The sequence below is a fragment of the Pseudophryne corroboree genome, chromosome 4, assembly GCF_028390025.1.
Source record: "Pseudophryne corroboree isolate aPseCor3 chromosome 4, aPseCor3.hap2, whole genome shotgun sequence".
In the NCBI taxonomy this organism is placed as follows: domain Eukaryota; kingdom Metazoa; phylum Chordata; class Amphibia; order Anura; family Myobatrachidae; genus Pseudophryne; species Pseudophryne corroboree.
In genome coordinates, this window is record NC_086447.1 from 184,317,947 (window position 1) to 184,341,554 (window position 23,608).

The 23,608-nt window shown below is 51.2% G+C and overlaps 1 protein-coding gene and 1 long non-coding RNA gene across 3 annotated transcripts in view; one reads left to right on the plus strand and one right to left on the minus strand.

Annotated features, from left to right (window-relative positions):
• Nucleotides 1–23,608, minus strand: part of SPHKAP (SPHK1 interactor, AKAP domain containing) — a 526,349-nt gene that overhangs the window by 205,193 nt on the left and 297,548 nt on the right. The window lies entirely within an intron of this gene.
• Nucleotides 23,485–23,608, plus strand: part of LOC134909144 (uncharacterized) — a 77,245-nt gene continuing 77,121 nt past the window's right edge. Inside the window, exon 1 of the long non-coding RNA XR_010175855.1 lies at nt 23,485–23,556. This is a non-coding gene — a long non-coding RNA (uncharacterized LOC134909144). The remainder of the gene's footprint in view (nt 23,557–23,608) is intronic.

Genomic DNA, 23,608 nt, shown 5'->3' on the forward strand with positions numbered 1-23,608 from the left:
CTCTCCCGAGTGGAGGTCGTGTCTGCTGAGGAAGTCTGCTTCCCAGTTGTCCACTCCCGGAATGAACACTGCTGACAGTGCTATCACATGATTTTCCGCCCAGCGAAGAATCCTTGCAGCTTCTGCCATTGTACTCCTGCTTCTTGTGCCGCCCTGTCTGTTTACGTGGGCGACTGCCGTGATGTTGTCTGACTGGATCAGCACCGGCTGACCTTGAAGCAGAGGTCTTGCTAGGCTTAGAGCATTGTAGATGGCCCTTAGCTCCAGGATATTTATGTGAAGTGATGTCTCCAGGCTTGACCACAAGCCTTGGAAATTTCTTCCCTGTGTGACTGCTCCCCAGCCTCTCAGGCTGGCATCCGTGGTCACCAGGACCCAGTCCTGAATGCCGAATCTGCGGCCCTCTAGAAGATGAGCACTCTGCAACCACCACAGGAGAGACACCCTTGTCCTTGGTGACAAGATTATCCGCTGATGCATCTGAAGATGCGACCCGGACCATTTGTCTAGCAGATCCCACTGGAAGGTTCTTGCGTGGAATCTGCCGAATGGGATTGCTTCGTAAGAAGCCACCATCTTTTCCAGGACCCTTGTGCATTGATGCACTGAGACTTGGCCTGGTTTTAGGAGATTTCTGACTAGTTCGGATAACTCCCTGGCTTTCTCCTCCGGGAGAAACACCTTTTTCTGGACTGTGTCCAGGATCATCCCTAGGAATAGAAGTCGTGTCGTCGGGATCAGCTGCGATTTTGGAATATTGAGAATCCAACCGTGCTGGCGCAGCACTATCTGAGATAGTGCTACCCCGACTTCCAACTGTTCCCTGGATCTTGCCCTTATCAGGAGATCGTCCAAGTAAGGGATAACTAAAACTCCCTTCCTTCGAAGGAGTATCATCATTTCGGCCATTACCTTGGTAAAGACCCGGGGTGCCGTGGACAATCCAAACGGCAGCGTCTGAAACTGATAGTGACAGTTCTGTACCACAAACCTGAGGTACCCTTGGTGAGAAGGGTAAATTGGGACATGTAGGTAAGCATCTTTGATGTCCAGAGACACCATATAGTCCCCTTCTTCCAGGTTTGCAATCACTGCTCTGAGTGACTCCATCTTGAATTTGAACCTTTGTATGTAAGTGTTCAAGGATTTTAGGTTTAAAATTGGTCTCACCGAGCCGTCCGGCTTCGGTACCACAAATAGCGTTGAATAATACCCCTTGCCCTGTTGCAGGAGGGGTACCTTGATTATCACCTGCTGAGAATACAGCTTGTGAATGGCCTCCAATACCGCCTCCCTGTCGGAGGGAGACGTCGGTAAAGCAGACTTTAGGAACCGGCGAGGGGGAGGTGTCTCGAATTCCAATTTGTACCCCTGAGATACCACCTGAAGGACCCAGGGGTCTACCTGCGAGTGAGCCCACTGCGCGCTGAAATTCTTGAGACGTGCCCCCACCGTGCCTAAGTCCGCTTGTAAAGCCCCAGCGTCATGCTGAGGACTTGGCAGAAGCGGGAGAGGGCTTCTGTTCTTGGGAATTGGCTGTCTGTTGCAGCCTTTTTCCCCTTCCTCTGCCCCGGGGTAGAAATGAGGAGCCTTTCGCTCGCTTGCCCTTATGGGGACGAAAGGACTGCGCCTGATAATACGGCGTCTTCTTATGTTGAGAGGCGACCTGGGGTAAAAATGTGGATTTCCCAGCTGTTGCCGTGGCCACCAGATCTGACAGACCTACCCCAAATAACTCCTCCCCTTTATAAGGCAATACTTCCATATGCCGTTTGGAATCCGCATCACCTGACCACTGTCGCGTCCATAACCCTCTTCTGGCAGAAATGGACAGCGCACTTACTCTTGATGCCAGTCGGCAAATATCCCGCTGTGCATCACGCATATATAGAAATGCATCTTTTAAATGCTCTATAGTCAGTAATATACTGTCCCTGTCTAGGGTATCAATATTTTCAGTCAGGGAATCCGACCAAGCCAAACCAGCACTGCACATCCAGGCTGAGGCGATTGCTGGTCGCAGTATAACACCAGTATGTGTGTAAATACATTTTAGGATACCTTCCTGCTTTCTATCAGCAGGATCCTTAAGGGCGGCTGTCTCAGGAGAGGGTAGAGCCACCTGTTTTGATAAGCGTGTGAGTGCTTTATCCACCCTAGGGGGTGTTTCCCAACGCGCCCTAATCTCTGGCGGGAAAGGATATAATGCCAATAATTTTTTAGGAATTATCAGTTTTTTATCGGGGGAAACCCACGCTTCATCACACACCTCATTTAATTCCTCAGATTCAGGAAAAACTACAGGTAGTTTTTTCTCACCGAACATAATACCCTTTTTAGTGGTATTAGTATTATCAGAAATATGTAAAACATTTTTCATTGCCTCAATCATGTAACGTGTGGCCCTACTGGAAGTCACGTTTGTCTCTTCCCCGTCGACACTGGAGTCAGTATCCGTGTCGACATCTGTATCTACCATCTGAGGTAACGGGCGTTTTAGAGCCCCTGATGGCTTTTGAGACGCCTGGACAGGCACAAGCTGAGTAGCCGGCTGTCTTATGTCATCAACTGTCTTTTGCAAAGAGCTGACACTGTCACGTAATTCCTTCCATAAGATCATCCACTCAGGTGTCGACTCCCTAGGGGGTGACATCTCTATTATAGGCAATTGCCCCGCCTCCACATCATTTTCCTCCTCATACATGTCGACACAACGTACCGACACACAGCACACACACAGGGAATGCTCTGACAGAGGACAGGACCCCACTAGCCCTTTGGGGAGACAGAGGGAGAGTATGCCAGCACACACCAGAGCGCTATATATATACAGGGATAACCTTAAATAAGTGTTTTTCCCCCTTATAGCTGCTATTTGTAATTATTACGCCAATTAGTGCCCCCCTCTCTTTTTTACCCTGTTTCTGTAGTGCAGGACTGCAGGGGAGAGTCAGGGAGACGTCCTTCCAGCGGAGCTGTGAGGGAAAATGGCGCCTGTGTGCTGAGGAGATAGGCTCCGCCCCCTTCTCGGCGGCCTTTTCTCCCGCTTTTATGTGGAATCTGGCAGGGGTTAAAATTCATCCATATAGCCTTGGGGGCTATATGTGATGTATTTTCGCCAGCCAAGGTGTTTCTATTGCTGCTCAGGGCGCCCCCCCCCTAGCGCCCTGCACCCTCAGTGACCGGAGTGTGAAGTGTGCTGAGGAGCAATGGCGCACAGCTGCAGTGCTGTGCGCTACCTTGGTGAAGACAGGATGTCTTCTGCCGCCGATTTTCCGGACCTCTTCTTGCTTCTGGCTCTGTAAGGGGGCCGGCGGCGCGGCTCTGGGACCGGACTCCGAGGCTGGGCCTGTGTTCGGTCCCTCTGGAGCTAATGGTGCCCAATCCACTCTGCACGCAGGTGAGTTCGCTTCTTCTCCCCTTAGTCCCTCGATGCAGTGAGCCTGTTGCCAGCAGGTCTCACTGAAAATAAAAAACCTAAAACTAAACTTTCACTAAGAGCTCAGGAGAGCCCCTAGTGTGCACCATTCTCGGTCGGGCACAAAAATCTAACTGAGGCTTGGAGGAGGGTCATAGGGGGAGGAGCCAGTGCACACCAGGTAGTCCTAAAGCTTTACTTTTGTGCCCCAGTCTCCTGCGGAGCCGCTATTCCCATGGTCCTTACGGAGTTCCCAGCATCCACTAGGACATCAGAGAAACATTTTTTTGGGTCTAACTGAATATCCCCTGCAGTGTGCACCTGTGGCATTACACAAAGAGAAAATAATTCCAAGCCAAAGCTCCAAGGTTGCAGCAGTTATTTACCAGTGGCTCTGCAAGTTGTGCTATCAATGAAGTCAATCAATTAGTGTCAAATCCATTAAGCTAACCATCTTAATTATGGCTTGTGATTGGTTCATCACTCACACCTTTTCCCAATTTTGGACAGGGTTTAATCGGAACTTAGAATCCCTTGGAACAAACTGCAAGGGTCATTTGATAGGTGGCAGCACAGCTTTGATGCCTATTTGTTCCTGTTGTTGAACATGTTTGTTAAATTGTATTTATGTCTTCAAACTAGAGATGTGCACCGGACATTTTTCGGGTTTTGTGTTTTGGTTTTGGATTCGGTTCCACGGCCGTGTTTTGGATTCGGACGCGTTTTGGCAAAACCTCCCTGAAATTTTTTTGTCGGATTCGGGTGTTTTTTTTCAAAAACAGCTTCAATTATAGAATTTTGGGGTAATTTTGATCCCATAGTATTATTAACCTCAATAACCATAATTTCCACTCATTTCCAGTCTATTCTGAACACCTCACAATATTTTTTTTAGTCCTAAAATTTGCACCGAGGTAGCTGGATGACTAAGCTAAGCGACCCAAGTGGCCGGCACAAACACCTGGCCCATCTAGGAGTGGCACTGCAGTGTTAGACAGGATGGCACTTAAAAAAATTAGCCCCAAACATCACATGATGCAGAGATAAATAAATAAAAAAAGAGGTGAAAGATGGAATTGTCCTTGGGCCCTCCCACCCACCCTTATGTTGTATAAACAGGACATGCACACTTTAACAAACCCATCATTTCAGTGACAGGGTCTGCCACACGACTGTGGCTGAAATGACTGGTTGGTTTGGGCCCCCACCAAAAAAGAAGCAATCAATCTCTCCTTGCACAAACTGGCTCTACAGAGGCAAGATGTCCACCTCCTCCTCATCATCCGATTCCTCACCGCTTTCAATGTGTACATCCCCCTCCTCACAGATTATTAATTTGTCCCCACTGGAATCCACCATCTCAGGTCCCTGTGTACTTTCTGGAGGCAATTGCTGGTGAATGTCTCAATGGAGGAATTGATTATAATTCATTTTGATGAACATCATCTTCTCCACATTTTCTGGAAGTAACCTCGTACGCCGATTGCTGACAAGGTGGCTGAATGCCGAAAGTGGCCCGCAATTCTTCGGGCCACCGACAGCATCTCTTGCACGCCCCTGTCGTTTTTAAAAAAATTCTGCACCATCAAATTCAATGTATGTGCAAAACATGGGACGTGCATGTAATGCACGCACAATATTGGTGGCGCTGTCCGATGTCACAAATCCCCAGGAGAGTCCAATTGGGGTAAGCCATTCTGCGATGATGTTCCTCAGTTTCCGTAAGAGGTTGTCAGCTGTGTGCCTCTTATGGAAAGCGGTGATACAAAGCGTAGCCTGCTTAGGAACGAGTTGGCGTTTGCGAGCTGCTGCTACTGGTGCCGCCGCTGCTGTTCTTGCTGCAGGAGGCAATACATCTACCCAATGGGCTGTCACAGTCATATAGTCCTGAGTCTGCCCTGCTCCACTTGTCCACATGTCCGTGGTTAAGTGGACATTGGGTACAACTGCATTTTTTAGGACACTGGTGACTCTTTTTCTGATGTCTGTGTACATTCTCGGTATCGCCTGCCTAGAGAAATGGAACCTAGATGGTATTTGGTACCGGGGACACAGTACCTCAAGCAATTCTCTAATTCCCTGTGAATTAATGGTGGATACCGGACAAACGTTTAACACCAACGCAGCTGCCAAGACCTGAGTTATCCGCTTTGCAGCAGGATGACTGCTGTGATATTTCATCTTCCTCGCAAAGGACTGTTGGACAGTCAATTGCTTACTGGAAGTAGTACAAGTGGTCTTCCGACTTCCCCTCTGGAATGACGATCGACTCCCAGCAGCAACAACAGCAGCGCCAGCAGCAGTAGGCGTTACACTCAAGGATGCATCGGAGGAATCCCAGGCAGGAGAGGACTCGTCAGACTTGCCAGTGACATGGCCTGCAGGACTATTGGCTTTCCTATCTAAGGAGGAAATTGACACTGAGGGAGTTGGTGGTGTGGTTTGCAGGAGCTTGGTGGTGCTTTTTCCTGTAAATGATTTAAATACAGTTCTGACTTTTTTCATCAAGTCTCTGGAGTGCCGCTGTTTGTTTCCCCTAACAACGGGGGAACAGTGCTTGAGTACATCATGCATACTGAGGGCACCGGAGCAGTTGTTCTTTAATAAGGAGTGCCAGTCTACTTGCTTCTGGATATATATATATATATAGCAACAATGGTGCCCGGCACTCCTGGTCCTTATGTTATAGAACTGCCTGGGTGCCCTCCAGACTGGCATAGATAAGCAATCGAAAAAATGGCGTCACTCCAGGTCTTAGGGTGGTAAAATCTTCAATTAGTGTATTCAAAATATCATCACAAAACCAACGTTTCGGGGCCCGTAGCTCCTTGACAAAGGGGCTACGGGCCCCGAAACGTTGGTTTTGTGATGATTCTTGGAATACACTAAATGACGATTTTACCACCCTAAGACCTGGAGTGACGCCATTTTTTCGATTGTTTTTATATATATAGATATGGCGTACTGGCACTTCGTTTCCACTGACCCGTAAGTGGGTTTTTTTTATGAATAAAAAGAGTGCTGCAGGAGGCAGGGGGAAGTGGCCATCCTGCTGCACATACAGGATGCTGCTCCCGTCCCTGTCGTAGCCCTGCTGTGTGCCCATGTCGGGTGCACCCACGTGGGGTGTGCCTGGCTCTCGTCCCTGCCGCTGCCGGAGCCCTGACGGGCGACCACATGGGGTGCACGGCGATTCTCGTCCCTGCTGCCCCCGGTGCCCCGCTGGGTGCCCACATGGGATGCGCCAAGTTCCTGTACCTGCTGCCGCTGGAGCCACGCAGGGTGCCCATCAGGGACTAGTAGGCTTTAATATTTAATCACAATCCCCAATATGTCCCTCTCCTACCCTGCACCCCCCTCTCACCCTGCGCCCTCTCCCAACCTGCACCCCCTCTCTCACCAAGCATCTCCCTCTTCCTCTATCCCTTTCCCAAAATATATCCTGCTCCCACCCTGCATACCTCCTCTCATCTGATGCCCCTCTCCCATCCTGCGTCTCCCCTCTTCTTCTGTCCCTCTCCCCAATATGTCCTACTCACACCCTGCATCCCCTCTCCCACCCTGCATCCTCTCCCACCCAGTGCCCCAATCTCCATTGTGTCCCTCTCCCACGCTGCATCCTCTCCCACCTAGTGTCCCAATCCCCAATATGTCCCTCTCCCACCCTGCATGCTCTCCCGCCCAGCATACTCTGTCTCTCTCCCCATTACAACCTCCTACCACCCTGCATCCCCCCTCTCCCCCTCAGTCCTTCCTCCAACATGTGTCCTCTCTCTCATCCAGTGCCTCTTAAGGACACGCACCTTGTGATTGGCCTCGCCCCTTTTTTGGCGAAATTCCCACTTCGACCACTATATATATATATATATATATATATATATATATACATATAGTATATACTGTATATAAATTTACAATGCTAATATTTTCTGAAGTTCCTCATTCTGCCTATAAGGGAGGATGTACAGGTTGAGTATCCCATATCCAAATATTCCGAAATACGGAATATTCCAAAATACGGACTTTTTTGAGTCAGAGTGAGATAGTGAAACCTTTGTTTTTTGATGGCTCAATGTACACAAACTGTGTTTAATACACACAGTTATTAAAAATATTGTATTAAATGACCTTCAGGCTGTGTGTATAAGGGCCCTCATTCCGAGTTGTTCGCTCGGTATTTTTCATCGCATCGCAGTGAAAATCGGCTTAGTACGCATGCGCAATGTTCGCACTGCGACTGCGCCAAGTAACTTTACTATGAAGAAAGTATTTTTACTCACGGCTTTTTCTTCGCTCCGGCGATCGTAATGTGATTGACAGGAAATGGGTGTTACTGGGCGGAAACACGGCGTTTCAGGGGCGTGTGGCTGAAAACGCTACCGTTTCCGGAAAAAACGCAGGAGTGGCCGGGGAAACGGTGGGAGTGCCTGGGCGAACGCTGGGTGTGTTTGTGACGTCAACCAGGAACGACAAGCACTGAACTGATCGCACAGGCAGAGTAAGTCTGGAGCTACTCAGAAACTGCTAAGTAGTTAGTAATCGCAATATTGCGAATACATCGGTCGCAATTTTAAGAAGCTAAGATTCACTCCCAGTAGGCGGCGGCTTAGCGTGTGTAACTCTGCTAAATTCGCCTTGCGACCGATCAACTCGGAATGAGGGCCAAGGTGTATATGAAACATAAATGAATTGTGTGAATGTAGATACACTTTGTTCAATGCACAAAGTTACAAAAAATATTGGCTAAAATTACATTCCGGCTGTGTGTATAAGGTGTATATGTAACATAAATGCATTCTGTGCTTAGACTTGGGTCCCATCACCATGATATCTCATTATGGGATGCAATTATTCCAAAATACGGAAAAATCCGATATCCAAAATACCTCTGGTCCCAAGCATTTTGGATAAGGGATACTCAACCTGTATTAATAAAGGCTAGGCATTATAGCTAGGCATTATAGCTTCTTTCCTGCAAGTGTGTAGAGAGTGAATGCTAGTCAAAGGATCCATAAACCCTAATTTCTGAGCTTTCACATCGCAGTAAGACCATCCTCAGCACAACACACTGTGGGAGCCTTATTTGCCCCATGTGTATAAAGCAGTATACTGTATTCTACACTTAATTACACAACACATGCGTTACAATTATTCACTTTGTGTTGTGCTATCCATGCTGCACAATGGAACTGATCCCTGTGCAAATTGCACAAAGTTATTTTGTGATACATAGGGATCTAGAAACATCTGTGCAATAACACAAAGCAGATTGGCATCTAATCCCTATGAAGTTTATGTTGGTTTACTTGACGTGTATGTGCCCCAAAGAGTACAGACTATAATACATTAATTAAACATTAATTTTCTTAAAAACAGCTGTGCATATCCTTTGTAAACCTTCGGAAGTCTGACGTCAGCTGTGAAAATCACTGCAAGGATGAGATTTCCATGCCAGGCTGTTGTTCGCCTCCCTGCAGCATTTCCCCTCATTTAAATAACCATTTAAAAGCCAATTCTCCCTCCTTTAGAAATGTTCATTTTAGGACTCTCTACGTTTGCACATTCTTCTTCTTCTTCTTCTGTCACGCTGTTATTCCGTATGTCTAAATTTACTCCAGAAGATTGAAACATGCACTGGGAAGCATCAATCAAATGCATGGCTCTTTAACGCTCCACGTGATGTAAACCAAGCTCGGATTTGGGTTAGAGTTGTGTTAAAATGCTTTTCACGCCCGGAGAAACTTAATTGCTTTTGCATTGTGTTTATGACAAAGGGAAAATAATTCACTGTATAAAAATGTATTTAGCAACTGCTGCCGAAGCCTCAGAGAATGTTGACTGAAAGAATCTACTGTATTTAATTAATTTAAAGGAGAGGTATAGGGGTATATGCAATTGCGGTCGAATTCCCGAAATTGTCGAAAAACGGGACATTTTTCGCCAAAAAAAAAAAAAAAAAAATCAACAATGCAATTCAGTACTTTCCGTCAAAAAAACGGACTTTCAAAATTCGACTTTTTGAAATTCGACATTTGTCAAATTCGACATTTCTGCAATGGTACAAATGCAGCAATTCGCCAAAAGTATATTCAATTGAAGTTTGGAAATTCGACAACAGTGCTTTTAGACAGTAAATTCGTCATTTTCAATCCGCCACACTTTGGTGGGGGAATCTAATAAAAAAAATTTAAAACATGGTTTTTTTGGTGTTTTTTTTATTGGTAATAGCATATCTATTTATATTAAAAGGGATTAGGTACTTGGTTTGTCTATTTTGGAGGCACAAGTATTATTTATACATTTTTAAAAATATTATATATATATATATATATATATATATATATATTTTTTTTTTTTAAATTGAATGGTAAAATCCCGAAAAAAAATGGCGTGGGGTCCCCTCTCCAAAGCATAACCAGCCTCGGGCTCTTCGAGCCGGTCCTGGTTCTAAAAATCCGGGGGGGAAAATGACAGGGGATCCCCCGTATTTTTAAAACCAGCACCGGGCTCTGCGCCTGGTGCTGGTGCAAAAAATACGGGGGACAAAAAGAGTAGGGGTCCCCCGTATTTTTTACACCAACATCGGGCTCCACTAGCTGGACAGATAATGCCACAGCCGGGGGTCACTTTTATACAGCGCCCTGCGGCCGTGGCATTAAATACCCAACTAGTCACCCCTAGCCGGGGTACCCTGGGGGAGTGGGGACCCCTTCAATCAAGGGGTCCCCCCCCCCAGCCACCCAAGGGCCAGGGTTGAAGCCCGAGGCTGTCCCCCCATCCAAGGGCTGCGGATGGGGGGCTGATAGCCTTGAGAAATCTGAAAGAATATTGTTTTTTTCCAGTAGTACTACAAGTCCCAGCAAGCCTCCCCCGCAAGCTTGTACTTGGAGAACCACAAGTACCAGCATGCGGGAGAAAAACGGGCCCGCTGGTACCTGTAGTTCTACTGGGAAAAAAATACCCAAATAAAAACAGGACACGCACACCTTGAAAGTACAACTTTATTTCACTCCTGCCGACACACACATACTTACCTATGTTGACACGACGTTCGGTCCACTTGTCCAAGTAGAATCCGGGGCACCTGTGAATAAAATTATACTCACCTCAATCCAGTGTCCAGGTTGTAATCCACGTACTTGGCCAAACAACAAAACGGCAACCCGGACCAAACGGACTGAAAGGGGTCCCATGTTTACACATGGGACCCCTTTCCACGAATGCCGGGACCCCACGTGACTGCTGTCACAGAAGGTCCCTTCAGCCAATCAGGAAGCGCTACTTCGTGGCACTCACCTGATTGGCTGTATGCGCGTCTGCTGTCAGACAGCACATCGCATAGGTCCCTCCATTAGTTTCAATGGTGGGAACTTTGCGGGTAGCGGTGGGGTTACCCGCGGTCAGCCATTTTTTTTTCGGGTTTTTCCCCGTTTTTTTCCCGTTTTTTAAAAATCGGATCAAAATCCGTCAAATCGGACGTTTTTCGACAGCGGGACTGTCGAATCCGTTTTTTATTGAATATGGTCAATTTCGGCACCCACTTGCCGAAATTAGACGGTCGAATTGTGTCGAATTAAAAAACGGGCGAAAAATTGCAGCGATTCGCCGCTAATTGCATATACCCCATAGTCTAGGTCAGTGCAGTGGTAATGCATATAGCATTGATACATAATAACTGCATAATTACATAATAATTTATCATGCTATACTACATTACACAAACACCCAAAGTAGACGTTGCCGGCATGTAAAAAACAATGGAGGTCATTCCGAGTCGTTCGCTCGGAAAATTTCTTCGCATCGCAGCATTTTTCCGCTTAGTGCGCATGCGCAATGTCCGCACTGCGACTGCGCCAAGTAAATTTGCTATGAAGTTTGGATTTTTACTCACGGCTTTTTCTTCGCTCAGGCGATCGTAGTGTGATTGACAGGAAATGGGTGTTACTGGGCGGAAACAGGCCGTTTTATGGGCGTGTGGGGAAAAACGCTACCGTTTCCGGAAAAAACGCGGGAGTGGCTGGAGAAACGGAGGAGTGTCTGGGCGAACGCTGGGTGTGTTTGTGACGTCAAACCAGGAACGATAAGCACTGAACTGATCGCAGATGCCGAGTAAGTCTGAAGCTACTCTGAAACTGCTACGAGATGTGTAATCGCAATATTGCGAATCTTTCGTTCGCAATTTTAAGAAGCTAAGATTCACTCCCAGTAGGCGGCGGCTTAGCGTGTGCAATACTGCTAAAATCGCCTTGCGAGCGAACAACTCGGAATGAGGGCCAATATACGTTTAACATACAGTACTTGGCTTCTGGTTTCCAAGTAACAGAACATTCAGGGACAAACATAGGATTTTGATAGCTGAATATTCAGTACTTGCAATATTCTCAGCAACTGGAAAACCATCCTGGCTGCCAGGACAGAGGGACAGTCGGCCATAATTGGGACTATCCTGCCTAAATCAGGACGTTACCGATGGCCAGGATCCCAGGGGTCAGCTTCCCTCCGCCGGGATCTCGGCCGTAGAATGCTGGCGAGGTGGTGAGCGCATCAAAGCGCATTGCGGGCTCCATGCGCTCGCCACGCTGTGGGCTCCACGAGTGGGAATAGTCTCTTCTAGTTGGCATGCCGACTGTCGGTATTGTGAGGGGCTGGGATGCTGGGGGAGTTATTGTGACCGTCAGCCTCCTGACCATTGGTCACATGTCACACAGGGCTGGTGTGTCATCATATGTCCCTTCTCATTGCCACCAGTTCATGGCTGGCTCAGTCTCTGAAGCAGTAAATGAAGTTGCAATATACAGGCCGGTTTTTGTTTTCCAATAATACACACAATATTCAACAATCGACACTTCTGGCCAGGAGCAAATGCAGGATTTACTGAGGGGAGTTTCTGTATAAATATATACTGTGTGTAAATATATATATACAGTGCACAAGTGCGCCACTTTGAAACATTGACTGATTAATCCGACCGAGCGGTTGTGTGTTTATTTTTGCACTGTACATTGGGGGTCATTCCGACCCGATCGCTCGCTGCAGTTTGCCGCAGCGCAGCGTTCGGGTCGGAACTGCGCATGCGCTGGTGCCACAGTGCGGCGGCGCATGGCAGTCGTCGGTGCCCAGGGATCAGAGGCGGTCACTGGACGGGAGGGGGCTGAACGGCGGCGTTAAGCCGCCGTTTAGTAGGCGCAGTCTGGCCAACGCAGGCGTGGCTGGACCGTTGGGGGGGCGTGGCGCGGCAGCTGCGTGGTCTCACGCTGCCGCTGCGGCCAGCGGCAGCGACACACAACTCCCGGCCAGCCGCAGGAGCTGCGCTGGCAGGGAGTTACTCCACAGATACAAAGGCATCACCTCTGTGCGATGCTTTTGTATTTGTGCGGGGGGGGCCGGCACTGACATGCGGGGCGGACTAGCCCTGTGCTGGGCATCCCCCCGCATGTCTGGAAACATGATCGTAGCTGTGCTAAATTTAGCACAGCTACGATCAACTCGGAATGACCCCCATTGATTCTCTGTGAGGGCACCAGGCTGAAGCACTGTTTGTTATGGAGGGGTGGTCTTCAGTATGCCGGCGGTCGGGCTCCCGGCGCTCAGTATACCGGCGCTGGGAGCCCGACAGCCGGCATACCGACACTTATTCTCCCTCGTGGGGGTCCACGACCCCCCTGGAGGGAGAATAAAATAGTGTGGCACCGTGCCCGTAGCATGGCGAGCGCAGCGAGCCCGCAAGGGGCTCATTTGCGCTCGCCACACTGTCGGTAAGCCGGCGGTCGGGCTCCCGGCCGCCGGCATATCGTAGTGAACCCGTTATGGAGAGTGCCAGACCATTTGGCTACATATAGATCGATCTACAGTATCTATCTATCTATCTATCTATCTATCTATCTATCTATCTATCTATCTATCTATCTAAATGGTAACCCAATTCCGACACATATACAATATATAGTGTGTATATACTATATATGGTGTGTATAAAAATAGATATTTACATATGACACACACACACACACACACACACACACACACACACACACACACACACACACACACACACACACACGAGCAGCATGTGAGAAGCAGGAGAGGGAGCAGAAATTTCCATGCACTTCTGTGTTTTTGAGAAGTGACGGAGTTCTGCCGAGGAACGCTCCGTGCAGCAGCAGCTTCTGTGACCACAATCGCGGTTTGTACTGAGGCGGAGACACCGCTGTCTCTGTCTCAGAAAACAAGAATTTGACTGTTCAGGAGGGTTTCTAGGTACTCAGAAACCACCCCTGTGTGCGCTACTACTGGATGATGTACTGTATAATCATATGGGAAATTATGTTTAGAGGTATGCAATCATTTGGACAACTTTGGGGACTGGCACAGTATGTACCAATGAATACCTCTTAAATGTACCAGGTCTGGATGCGGTCAGGATCCAGGGGGTTGAAATTCTGACATTTGGAATGCCTATAGCGACATCCTGATGGTAAGATTCCCAGTACTGGGGTTAGGGTAAGATTTAGGGTTAGGTACTAGGGGGAGAATTAGGCTTAGGCTGCGGAAGGGGGCAGTTAGGGTTAGGTTGTGGGAGGGGACGGTTAGGGTTTGGTTGTGGGAGGGGACGGTTAGGGTTAGGTTGTGGGAAGGGACGGTCATTCCGCAAAACTACATCTCCCGAGCTGGGTACTCGGGAATAGGGAGGATGGGGAGCCAAGCTACAGGATGGGCCGCCGCCGCGACGAGGGAGAGGCGGGCCGAAGAGCGGGAAGAACCTCTTCAAACATAAGTTTCTCTCTCTCTTCCCCCCTCTGCCACCTGCAGTAATGTATAAAATGGGGACTCTTGCCTGACTATTATATAAAATGGGGACTCTTGCCTGCCGTATTGTGTAAAATGGGGACTCTTGCCTGCGTATTGTGTAAAATGGGGACACTTGCCTGCCGTATTGTGCAAAATGGCGACTCTTGCCTGCCGTATTGTGCAAAATGGGGACTCCCAACCGACTTTTCAAACAATTGAATTCCACCCATAGATCGCTAAACCTGGACAGTTGTTTTGTTTTATGATGCCTTCTGCGGGTATGTGGTTAGCATACCGTTCGTCAGGATCCCGGCTGTCACAATACTGACACCGGGATCCTGACGTGGGCACCATACCGCCGAAGGTATACCTGCAAGGCAGGTGATTCACCCTCTATGGGTGTCCACGAGACCCATAGAGGGAGAATAGAACCTACGCTCGCCACCGAGCCCGCAAGGGGCTTCTTCGCGATTGCCCCTCTGCCGGCATTCTACCAATTGGGATGCCGATGTCGGTATACTTACAATCGGCTTCCCGTTCCACAGGATATCATACTGAACCCCTTCTGCATCAGGGACACCTTTCCATTTCCCCCTTTCTCGATAGTCCATGACCCAGCTGCGCTGTTGACCTAATACCTAGATGGCAGTTCTGAAATAGACAGGTCTTTGTTCTGGAGCAGCCCTGGGGTTGAAGTTTTCAGGCGCCTGGGTGTCCCAATATCTAAATGCGTGTAGCACAGTTAAGGGGGGTACTCTCGGAGCGATCGCTGCTTAAAATCTAAGCAATCTGACTAGATTGCTTAGATTTTAAGCATGATCTCTCCGTGTGTACCCCCCACAGCGATAGCGATGCGCAGCCCCACGCATCGCTATCGCTGGTGCTAGATTGGCCTGCATGCAGGCTCAATCTAGCAGGTCGCTCATTTCACCCGCTGGGTGAAATGAGCGGACTCCTGGTCTCCCCCCGCACGCTCAGCACACATCGCGTTGTGCTGAGCGGAGGGAGAGATGTGTGCTGAGCAGTTCACTCAGCAAACATCTCTCCCCAAATCGGCCCTTTAGTTGAGTTGGACAATAGATGTGCAGATGGTCAGATCTCGGTCATTGCTATTTGATAGATCCTAATTGGGAGCAGTGGGGATCTGGGGCTTATAAGTGCTGTGATTTGCTGCCAACTAGGTCTGAATAGGCAGGTCAGCTGAATTACCTTGTATGACCTCCCTGTGTCCCAAAGCAACAATACTTACCGAGATAATATTCTGTAACAGTCGGTGCTTAGATTATTAGTAAATTCATAGATGGTATATAAAGAAAATAGATACTTCACTGAAAGACCGCGTAGGGAGCATAATGCGACCACAGCGGCATAAACGCACCGTCCAGGGCCTCCGCAGCGCCGCTCGAGGCACCACATGGCCTGTGAGGGGTTAATGTTTTCGGCTGGGAGGAACTCAGAGAGTGGGCCGGGGGGCCCATTGGCTGCAGCATGATAGGGGGCTGGCCTGTCATGCATATAGGCAGCTGGCAGGATACTTCCTGCCTCTCTTCAGCCTTTTCGTTAGGACTGCAAGTATCACCCTCCTTACATTTAACTAATCTCCTTATTCTCTGCTCACATCTCATTATTCTTTTTACATTTCCTTCCTCTGATATTTAACCCCCCTTTCTGCTTTTCCTATCCTTATAATCTTTCTAATTTTTGCTGTCCTCACTTCTATTATCTCTTACTGTTACTCAGCTCTCCTCCCCTCCAGGCCATGGCCGCTAGACGCCCCACCCGCTCCGCTGGCCTCCCCGCCCGGCTCATGGACGCGTCTGCTGTCCAGCCGGCACGGGGAAGACAGGCTGCAGCGGCCGTACGGGAACCCCAGGGCGCGCGCGGCCGGGCTCAGCCGCCCGCCCGGGCTCCCCCGCGCGTGCGCTCTCCGTCCCCGCTGCTAGCCGCGGCGGGGAACGGAGCGCTGGGCGGCCGGAGAAATACGCGGCAAAGAGCCAGGGATGGTGTCCTGCCATCCCTGAGCTCGCCGCTCGCTACACGCGGCTGCCCTGATCACGTGGGGCCGGGACAGAGCTCCCGGCCCGCGGATCAGCAGCCGCAGGCCAGCACTGAACAAGTGGGAAGTGGGGGTCGGGAGGGGGGCCGTGCGGCTGCCAGACCTGCACAGGGCAGGCAGCGCGCACGTGGCACTAGGAATACTGCCACTAGGGGGGCCCAGATGAGGCCTGTCCCCACTGTTCACCCCTCATCAAGTCAGGTCCAGCCCGCGCCCCCCCACGACAGGGAGGGGCGTCGCCCCCGCCCCGCTACTGCACACCCTCCTCTACCTATCTCCGCTAGGGAGGGGCCCATACGTCGGGGGCGTTCTGCGTCCGCCCGCGGCGGCGTGCCCCACCGGGCCTCTCCTGCCGGGGGGGCCCCTGTGGCGCCCCTCCCCTCCAGGATACCGCGTCTGGCTCGAGGCGCTGCGGCCGCCGTCCACGGCCATGCGCCTCCGACGGGGCTTCCTCACCCCAGGGGGCGGCGTGCGCAGTCGGGGGGTGTCCGTTCCGCACCTCCTCGCGGCCGGTCATCTCCTGCTAATGTGGATACGGAGGGGTCACATGCCTACATTGCGCCTCCTCCCGCCAGTAGCGATGACTGTTCAGTTTCTCCTCCGGTGGCCAATACGCGAGATCGGAGAAGATCGCGGCGGGAGCAATTGGCGCGGGATTTCTCCCAGCGGGACGGCGATACCGTGACGCCCGACAGTGAGGGATCATCGGGGTCCTTGCTCCCAACGGGGGGTTTACGATCCTCCCGTAGGGAACACGACCAGCGTGGCGGCTCTGAATTTCCTACGCAGGCCACGGCAGCGGCACCCTTGGTGGACCCCACTGTTCTGTCCGCCATTTGTGCGGCTGTTGTGTCGGCAGTGGCGCCCTTGTTATCCCCCGTACCCGGGGGACTTGGGCGGTCCTCCACTTCTTTGGCGGATAGCATTGCGCAGGCTCTTGCCCCGCTTCTGTCCTCTGGCGCGACCGTTCCCCCGCCTGCCCCGCTCCCGGCTGCGGCAAACTCGGTGGAGGAGCGGGAAAACCATGTCTCTTTTGTCCCCCCAGCCGCGGACGTCAGGAGAGAAATGGAGTCTGTCGGCGCTTCCGCGAGTCGACCAGTGGCCGTCGAGACGGACGGTGTTCCCTCTCGTGCAGGTGAGTCTTCATCGGACCCCGACTGGTCCCGGGGAAGCGCGGTTACACCCCTTAGCGGCTTAGGATCAGTTTCTCACTCCGGCTCCTCTAGTGCTGGCGGCAGGGTGCGTACGGTTTCTAGCAAGCGCAGCAGGCGCAGCCGCAGGCGTCGGTACACGGACTCTTCCCTTGCCTCCACGTCCTCGGAGGGCCTGTCCTCCTCTGATGGCGGACTGCACAGGGTTAAGCGCCGCAGACGACGCGAGCGTCGGTATTCAACCTCGTCCGCCTCCCAAGTCTCGGTGGAATCGGACACCGTGCACTGCGCTAATACGGCGGTGCAACGTGGTCTTAGGCCCCGGGTCCGGGATAGAATCCGCAAGGGCCAATATGTTAATATTTTCGCTCTCACTAGTGACGATAGAAAAGCCTTACTTTCCGCCAAGAAAAAGGGGCAGGGCAGCGAAGACGCTCTGCGCTCCTACCCGAATTGGGTACGCTGCATGTTGATATTTGCGGCATGTTACCTAGAGACCCGCCCGGACGAACATATGAACATAGTTCAATATCAATTCCTCATACATGTTCTGTACCACAAGTATAAAGGGTCGGCCTGGCGTCGTTATGATGAGGATTTTCGCCGAAAACAACACGGGCGGGAGATCTATAACTTCGGCAAGAAGGATGTGGAACTGTGCTCGGAACTGACCCAGGGTTCGGCCGGCGCTGAGGAGAGCGGCACAGCGAGGAGATGGGCTAAGCGTCCCACCCCTCGTTCTGCCGGCTTTCGCGGCGGTTCAGGGCGCGCGGGGCATGGAAAATGCTTCGCTTTTAATAATGCACAATGCGACTTAGGTAGCCGCTGTCGTTTTCGTCACTCCTGTATCCGATGTGGGGGGGGCCACGGGATTAAGGACTGTTCCAGTCCTGGGGTCGGAGGTGCGTCCGGTCCTCAGACCCGGCAGAGCCGCGCGCCCGCGGCCTCTGGCGTTGGCCACAGCCCCCACCCCAATTAGGCTTCAGGCACTCCTTCCCTGGCTGCGACGGTACCCGCGCCCGGCTGACGCCCATTTCCTACACTCGGGATTCGCGTCGGGCTTCCCTTTACCTATACATGGGCGTGTGGGCCCCGGGACGGGCACGAACCTGCGCTCGGCCAGGGAATTTCCGGAAGTGCTCCGCCAGAAGGTCGAGGCCGAGGTGTCGCTAGGTAGGATGGTGGGCCCTTTCCGTGAACCCCCCTTGCCGGACCTCGTATTGTCCCCCGTTGGCATAGTTCCCAAAAAGACCATGGGAAAATTTCGCCTTATCCAGCATCTGTCCTGCCCTCCAGGGTCGTCGGTTAATGATGCCATCCCCCCGGATCAGTGTAGGGTTGCTTATCTATCCTTTGACTCAGCCATCGACACCATCCGGTCCTTTGGCCCTGGGGCAATGATGTGTAAATTGGACATCCAGTCAGCGTTCCGCCTCCTCCCGCTGCACCCGTCCGCCTTTCGGTTTATGGGTTTTCAGCTGGACGATGGTTTTTACATCGATCGGTGCCTCCCTATGGGGTGTTCCATCTCTTGCGCCTACTTCGAGCGTTTCAGTTCTTTCCTCCACTGGTGTCTCCAGCAGGAGACGGGCGAACGGGGCATTTCGCACTACTTAGACGATTTCCTTTTTATCGGCCCTTCAGATTCGGATCGCTGCCTCCTTTTGCTGCAGGGGGCTCTCGCCCTCTTCGCGCACTTTGGTGTTCCGGTGGCACCTGAGAAGACGGAGGGTCCCTCCGCCTCCTTGGTTTACCTCGGGATTCAGATTGATACGGTCGGTGGTTTGTGTATGCTCCCCGCGGACAAGGTGTTGCGTTTGCACGATGGTATCCTATATGCGCTGGCGGCGGGCAAGCTCACGCTCAAACAGGCTCAATCCTTATTGGGCCTGTTTAACTTTGCTTGCAAGGTGATACCCATGGGTAGAGTCTTCTGTAGAAAATTGGAACGGGCTACCGTGGGGGTTAGACGCCCACATCATTTTCTTCGATTGTCTCTTGAAATCCGAAGGGATTTGCGCATTTGGGACGAATTTCTTATTCGTTTCAACGGCATCTGTATTTGGCAGGAGGCGGCTGTGTCTAGCCCAGCCCTGGAGCTTTTCACGGACGCCTCTGGCGGTTACGGGTTCGGAGCTTATTTTGCAGGCCGTTGGTGCGCGCGTCCCTGGCCTCGGGCCTGGCATAGCGGGGGCCTTACGTCAAATATGCTGTTGCTGGAAATATTTCCCATTTTAGTCGCTCTTGAATTGTGGTGCGCGGCCCTGCGGAACAAACAGGTTATCTTCTGGTGCGACAATTTGGGCGTGGTCTTTGCCATAAACCGGCAAAAATCCACTTCCTTGCCCGTTCTGCGGGTCCTTGCACAGATAGTCTTGCTCTGCTTGGTGAACAACATTACGGTGCGAGCAAAACATATCCCTGGCGTGCGTAACGAAATTGCGGATGCCCTGTCGCGCGGCGATTGGCAGCGGTTTCGGCGCTTGGCTCCTGCAGCGCTACTCCATGGGGAATTATGTCCTGCTTATGTGTGGCAGGTCATCCACCCGGATTGGAGGAGTTAGCACACAGATCGTTGGCCCCCGCTACGTTTGCGGCCTATCGTGCCGCCTGGGAACGGTGGAGTCGCTTCCTCCTGGAGCGAGGCCAGAGTGGTAAGACCTCTCACACTTTACTCTTAGAATATATCTGGATGCTGTACTCCGACGGGATTTCGCGGGCGTCTGTTAACAGGATTCTGGCGGGTATATCATACTTTCTGCAGCTGCGGGGGGAAGCGGATTTTACGAAGTCCTTTTTCCTCCGGCGGGTGTTGAAAGGTTGGGCACGGGCGTCCCCGCCCCTCCCAGATACTCGTCTGCCGATCACTGGGGCTTTGCTGCGGCGGATTTTGGGATCCCTACGGAGTATTTGCTCCTCGGGATACGAAGTTCGCCTCTTCATGGCGGCCTTTACGATGGCCTTCCACGGCGCGTTCAGGGTGGGCGAGCTGGTGGCCGTCTCTCGGACTTCTGCCTCGCCCATGCTGGTGGCCCACGTCGTCATACGTCCCGACGGTTTGTGGTGCAGGATTCAGCGCTCCAAGACTGACGTAGCCGGCAGGGGGCAGTGGGTTCGAATGGGCCGGGCCAGTTCGCGGGGCATTTGTCCGGTTTCCGCGGCCCTGGCTTATTCGTCCCTTCGGCCTCCAACGCCCACTGGGTGGCTCGTCCATAGCGATGGGTCCCCGTTGACCAGATATCAATTCCGGTCGGTTTTGGGGCGTTGTATCTTGTACCTGGGTCTATCTCCGGCCGACTATGGGACTCACTCTTTCCGCATCGGCGCGGCTTCAGCAGCTGCTGCGGCGGGTTGGTCCGAAGTCGAAGTCCGGGCACTGGGTAGGTGGAGGTCTGGTGCAGTCAGACGCTATATCAGGCCTTTTCCTCCCAGTGCACCCATTTGAGGACTAGCCGCTCGTCGCAACTGCATTTTGCGGTTGTGGGGGCCTTGAGGAATTTTTGTTTTATCGTTGGTTTTACTACGGCTTTTGCCGGCTAACGAAGTTTCGTTTTTGCCTCAAGTCAAATTGGGTGGCCCAACCCCCCCACCCCTTTCCACTCCCCGTTAGGGACGTAGATAGGTTCCCCATTTAGCAATGCCGTAATTTATGTAATTTCTGACCTTCATTACACCCTTCTTTTACAGGACGGCGGTTAGATCCGCGCTTTATATGGTTCGTGGGCCATTCGTACATCTATTGGCTGTCCGTGTCGGCTCTGGCCTACGACACAACCCGTTTTCCTGAACTGCGGGCCGTGCGCTGGTTGGGGCGTAGAGGCCTCCGCTGGGACGGCCTGCGGGACTGGCTTAGGGCGGCAGTTGGCCGTTTTGGGTATCCGCTGTTCTTGGTGGTACATCTCGGGGGCAATGATTTGGTACACCGCACGGGCCTTGACATTCGCCTCGTGATCCGGCGCCAGCTGCTGGCACTTATGGCTGAGTGGCCGTTTTGCCTGATCCTCTGGTCGGACATGGTCCCCCGGCGATCTTGGCGTGGAGCCTTTAACCCGGGGGCGATTGACTTGGTTCGGAGACGGGTCAATTCGGTGGTCGGTAGTGCTGTCCTCCAGCATGGTGGCCTGGTCGTGCCGCACACTGGTATCTCTTTCCGGGATCCGACTCTATACCGGTCTGACGGGGTGCATTTGTCGCCAGCTGGCATGGCTATCTTCTGGGATGACTTTATGCACGTCCTTCGGTCCCCTTCGGTAGTTGTTTAGGTAACATTAGTTAAGGTTTAGTCGTTCATTAGTGTCTAGTTAGTTTTGTCGGTTTTTTAGCCCCTCCTCTAGTTAGTTGTTAGTTCGGTGGCGGCGGCAGGTTGGTAACCTGGCAGTTGGCCGGTTTAGGAACGGTTACTTAATTTTTAACCATGACTTCAAGGTGAGAAGTTGGGGTGTGTTTTAGAAACATTTTCTTAGTCGTTTGAATTAGTTTCCGGGCATCACTTTACCAAGTGGAGCCCATTAATTGGTAAAAACATATGTGGATGGCGGGGCTGGTGGCCCGAATTTTTTACCTCATAGGGGCGGAGCGTACCTCCGTCCCTACAACTGTTGGTGGGCAGGGGTAGTGGCAGAAGGTCGACCCCTGTCCTTGGATTTTTTAATTTTTAATGTCCAGGATGCAGGCAGAAGGCCGATCCCGGAACATTGGGGGCAGAAGGCTCCCTCACACATATGTTTTTATTGCTTATTTTTTATGTATTACAATGTTTTTTCACCCATGTTACTTTATTATGTTAACCGTTCTTCTCCCCGCCACCTTAGTTAGAGAGGGAAGTCTACATTTTAGTTTTAGCATTTAATAGGCCTTCCTCTCAGTCAGAAAATAAAAGCTGACCCCTTTCACGCCAATTACAGTTGTGGTGTTTTTATTTCATAGAATAGGTGTGCTCGAGTGGTGAGTGGATGCATCTGACGTGTGGGGTTTAAGACCGCGTAGGGAGCATAATGCGACCACAGCGGCATAAACGCACCGTCCAGGGCCTCCGCAGCGCCGCTCGAGGCACCACATGGCCTGTGAGGGGTTAATGTTTTCGGCTGGGAGGAACTCAGAGAGTGGGCCGGGGGGCCCATTGGCTGCAGCATGATAGGGGGCTGGCCTGTCATGCATATAGGCAGCTGGCAGGATACTTCCTGCCTCTCTTCAGCCTTTTCGTTACCCACCCTCCCTCCCTGGGGACTTGTTTTTCTGCTTTGCAGCTGTGTTCATTGTGTCGGCTTTGGGTGGCCGGTTTAGGAACGGTTACTTAATTTTTAACCATGACTTCAAGGTGAGAAGTTGGGGTGTGTTTTAGAAACATTTTCTTAGTCGTTTGAATTAGTTTCCGGGCATCACTTTACCAAGTGGAGCCCATTAATTGGTAAAAACATATGTGGATGGCGGGGCTGGTGGCCCGAATTTTTTACCTCATAGGGGCGGAGCGTACCTCTGTCCCTACAACTGTTGGTGGGCAGGGGTAGTGGCAGAAGGTCGACCCCTGTCCTTGGATTTTTGAATTTTTAATGTCCAGGATGCAGGCAGAAGGCCGATCCCGGAACATTGGGGGCAGAAGGCTCCCTCACACATATGTTTTTATTGCTTATTTTTTATGTATTACAATGTTTTTTCACCCATGTTACTTTATTATGTTAACCGTTCTTCTCCCCGCCACCTTAGTTAGAGAGGGAAGTCTACATTTTAGTTTTAGCATTTAATAGGCCTTCCTCTCAGTCAGAAAATAAAAGCTGACCCCTTTCACGCCAATTACAGTTGTGGTGTTTTTATTTCATAGAATAGGTGTGCTCGAGTGGTGAGTGGATGCATCTGACGTGTGGGGTTTAACAGTCAGCAAAATGTATTTACAACAAAAACCCTACTTCTGTGCTGTGCTGTAATGCGATTTTCATGCCTGGAAGGAGAAATGTGCAGCTGGAGGACATTATCCGTTTACTGGCTCTTTGACCAGCATTCGCCTCCATTGGGATCATGCCCTAGTTTATAATAAAGTTCCACAGACAATCACCAGATGAGGATTCAATGCAGCTGCAGCTAAAAAAGAGCCTGTTTCTGAGCTTGCCGAGGCTCATCAGCTGCACCTGCCTCATTGTGATCAGACAGTAAGTGCTTCCTGTTATCATGTCCATGTGTAGGGGACAGCGCAGGACAGAA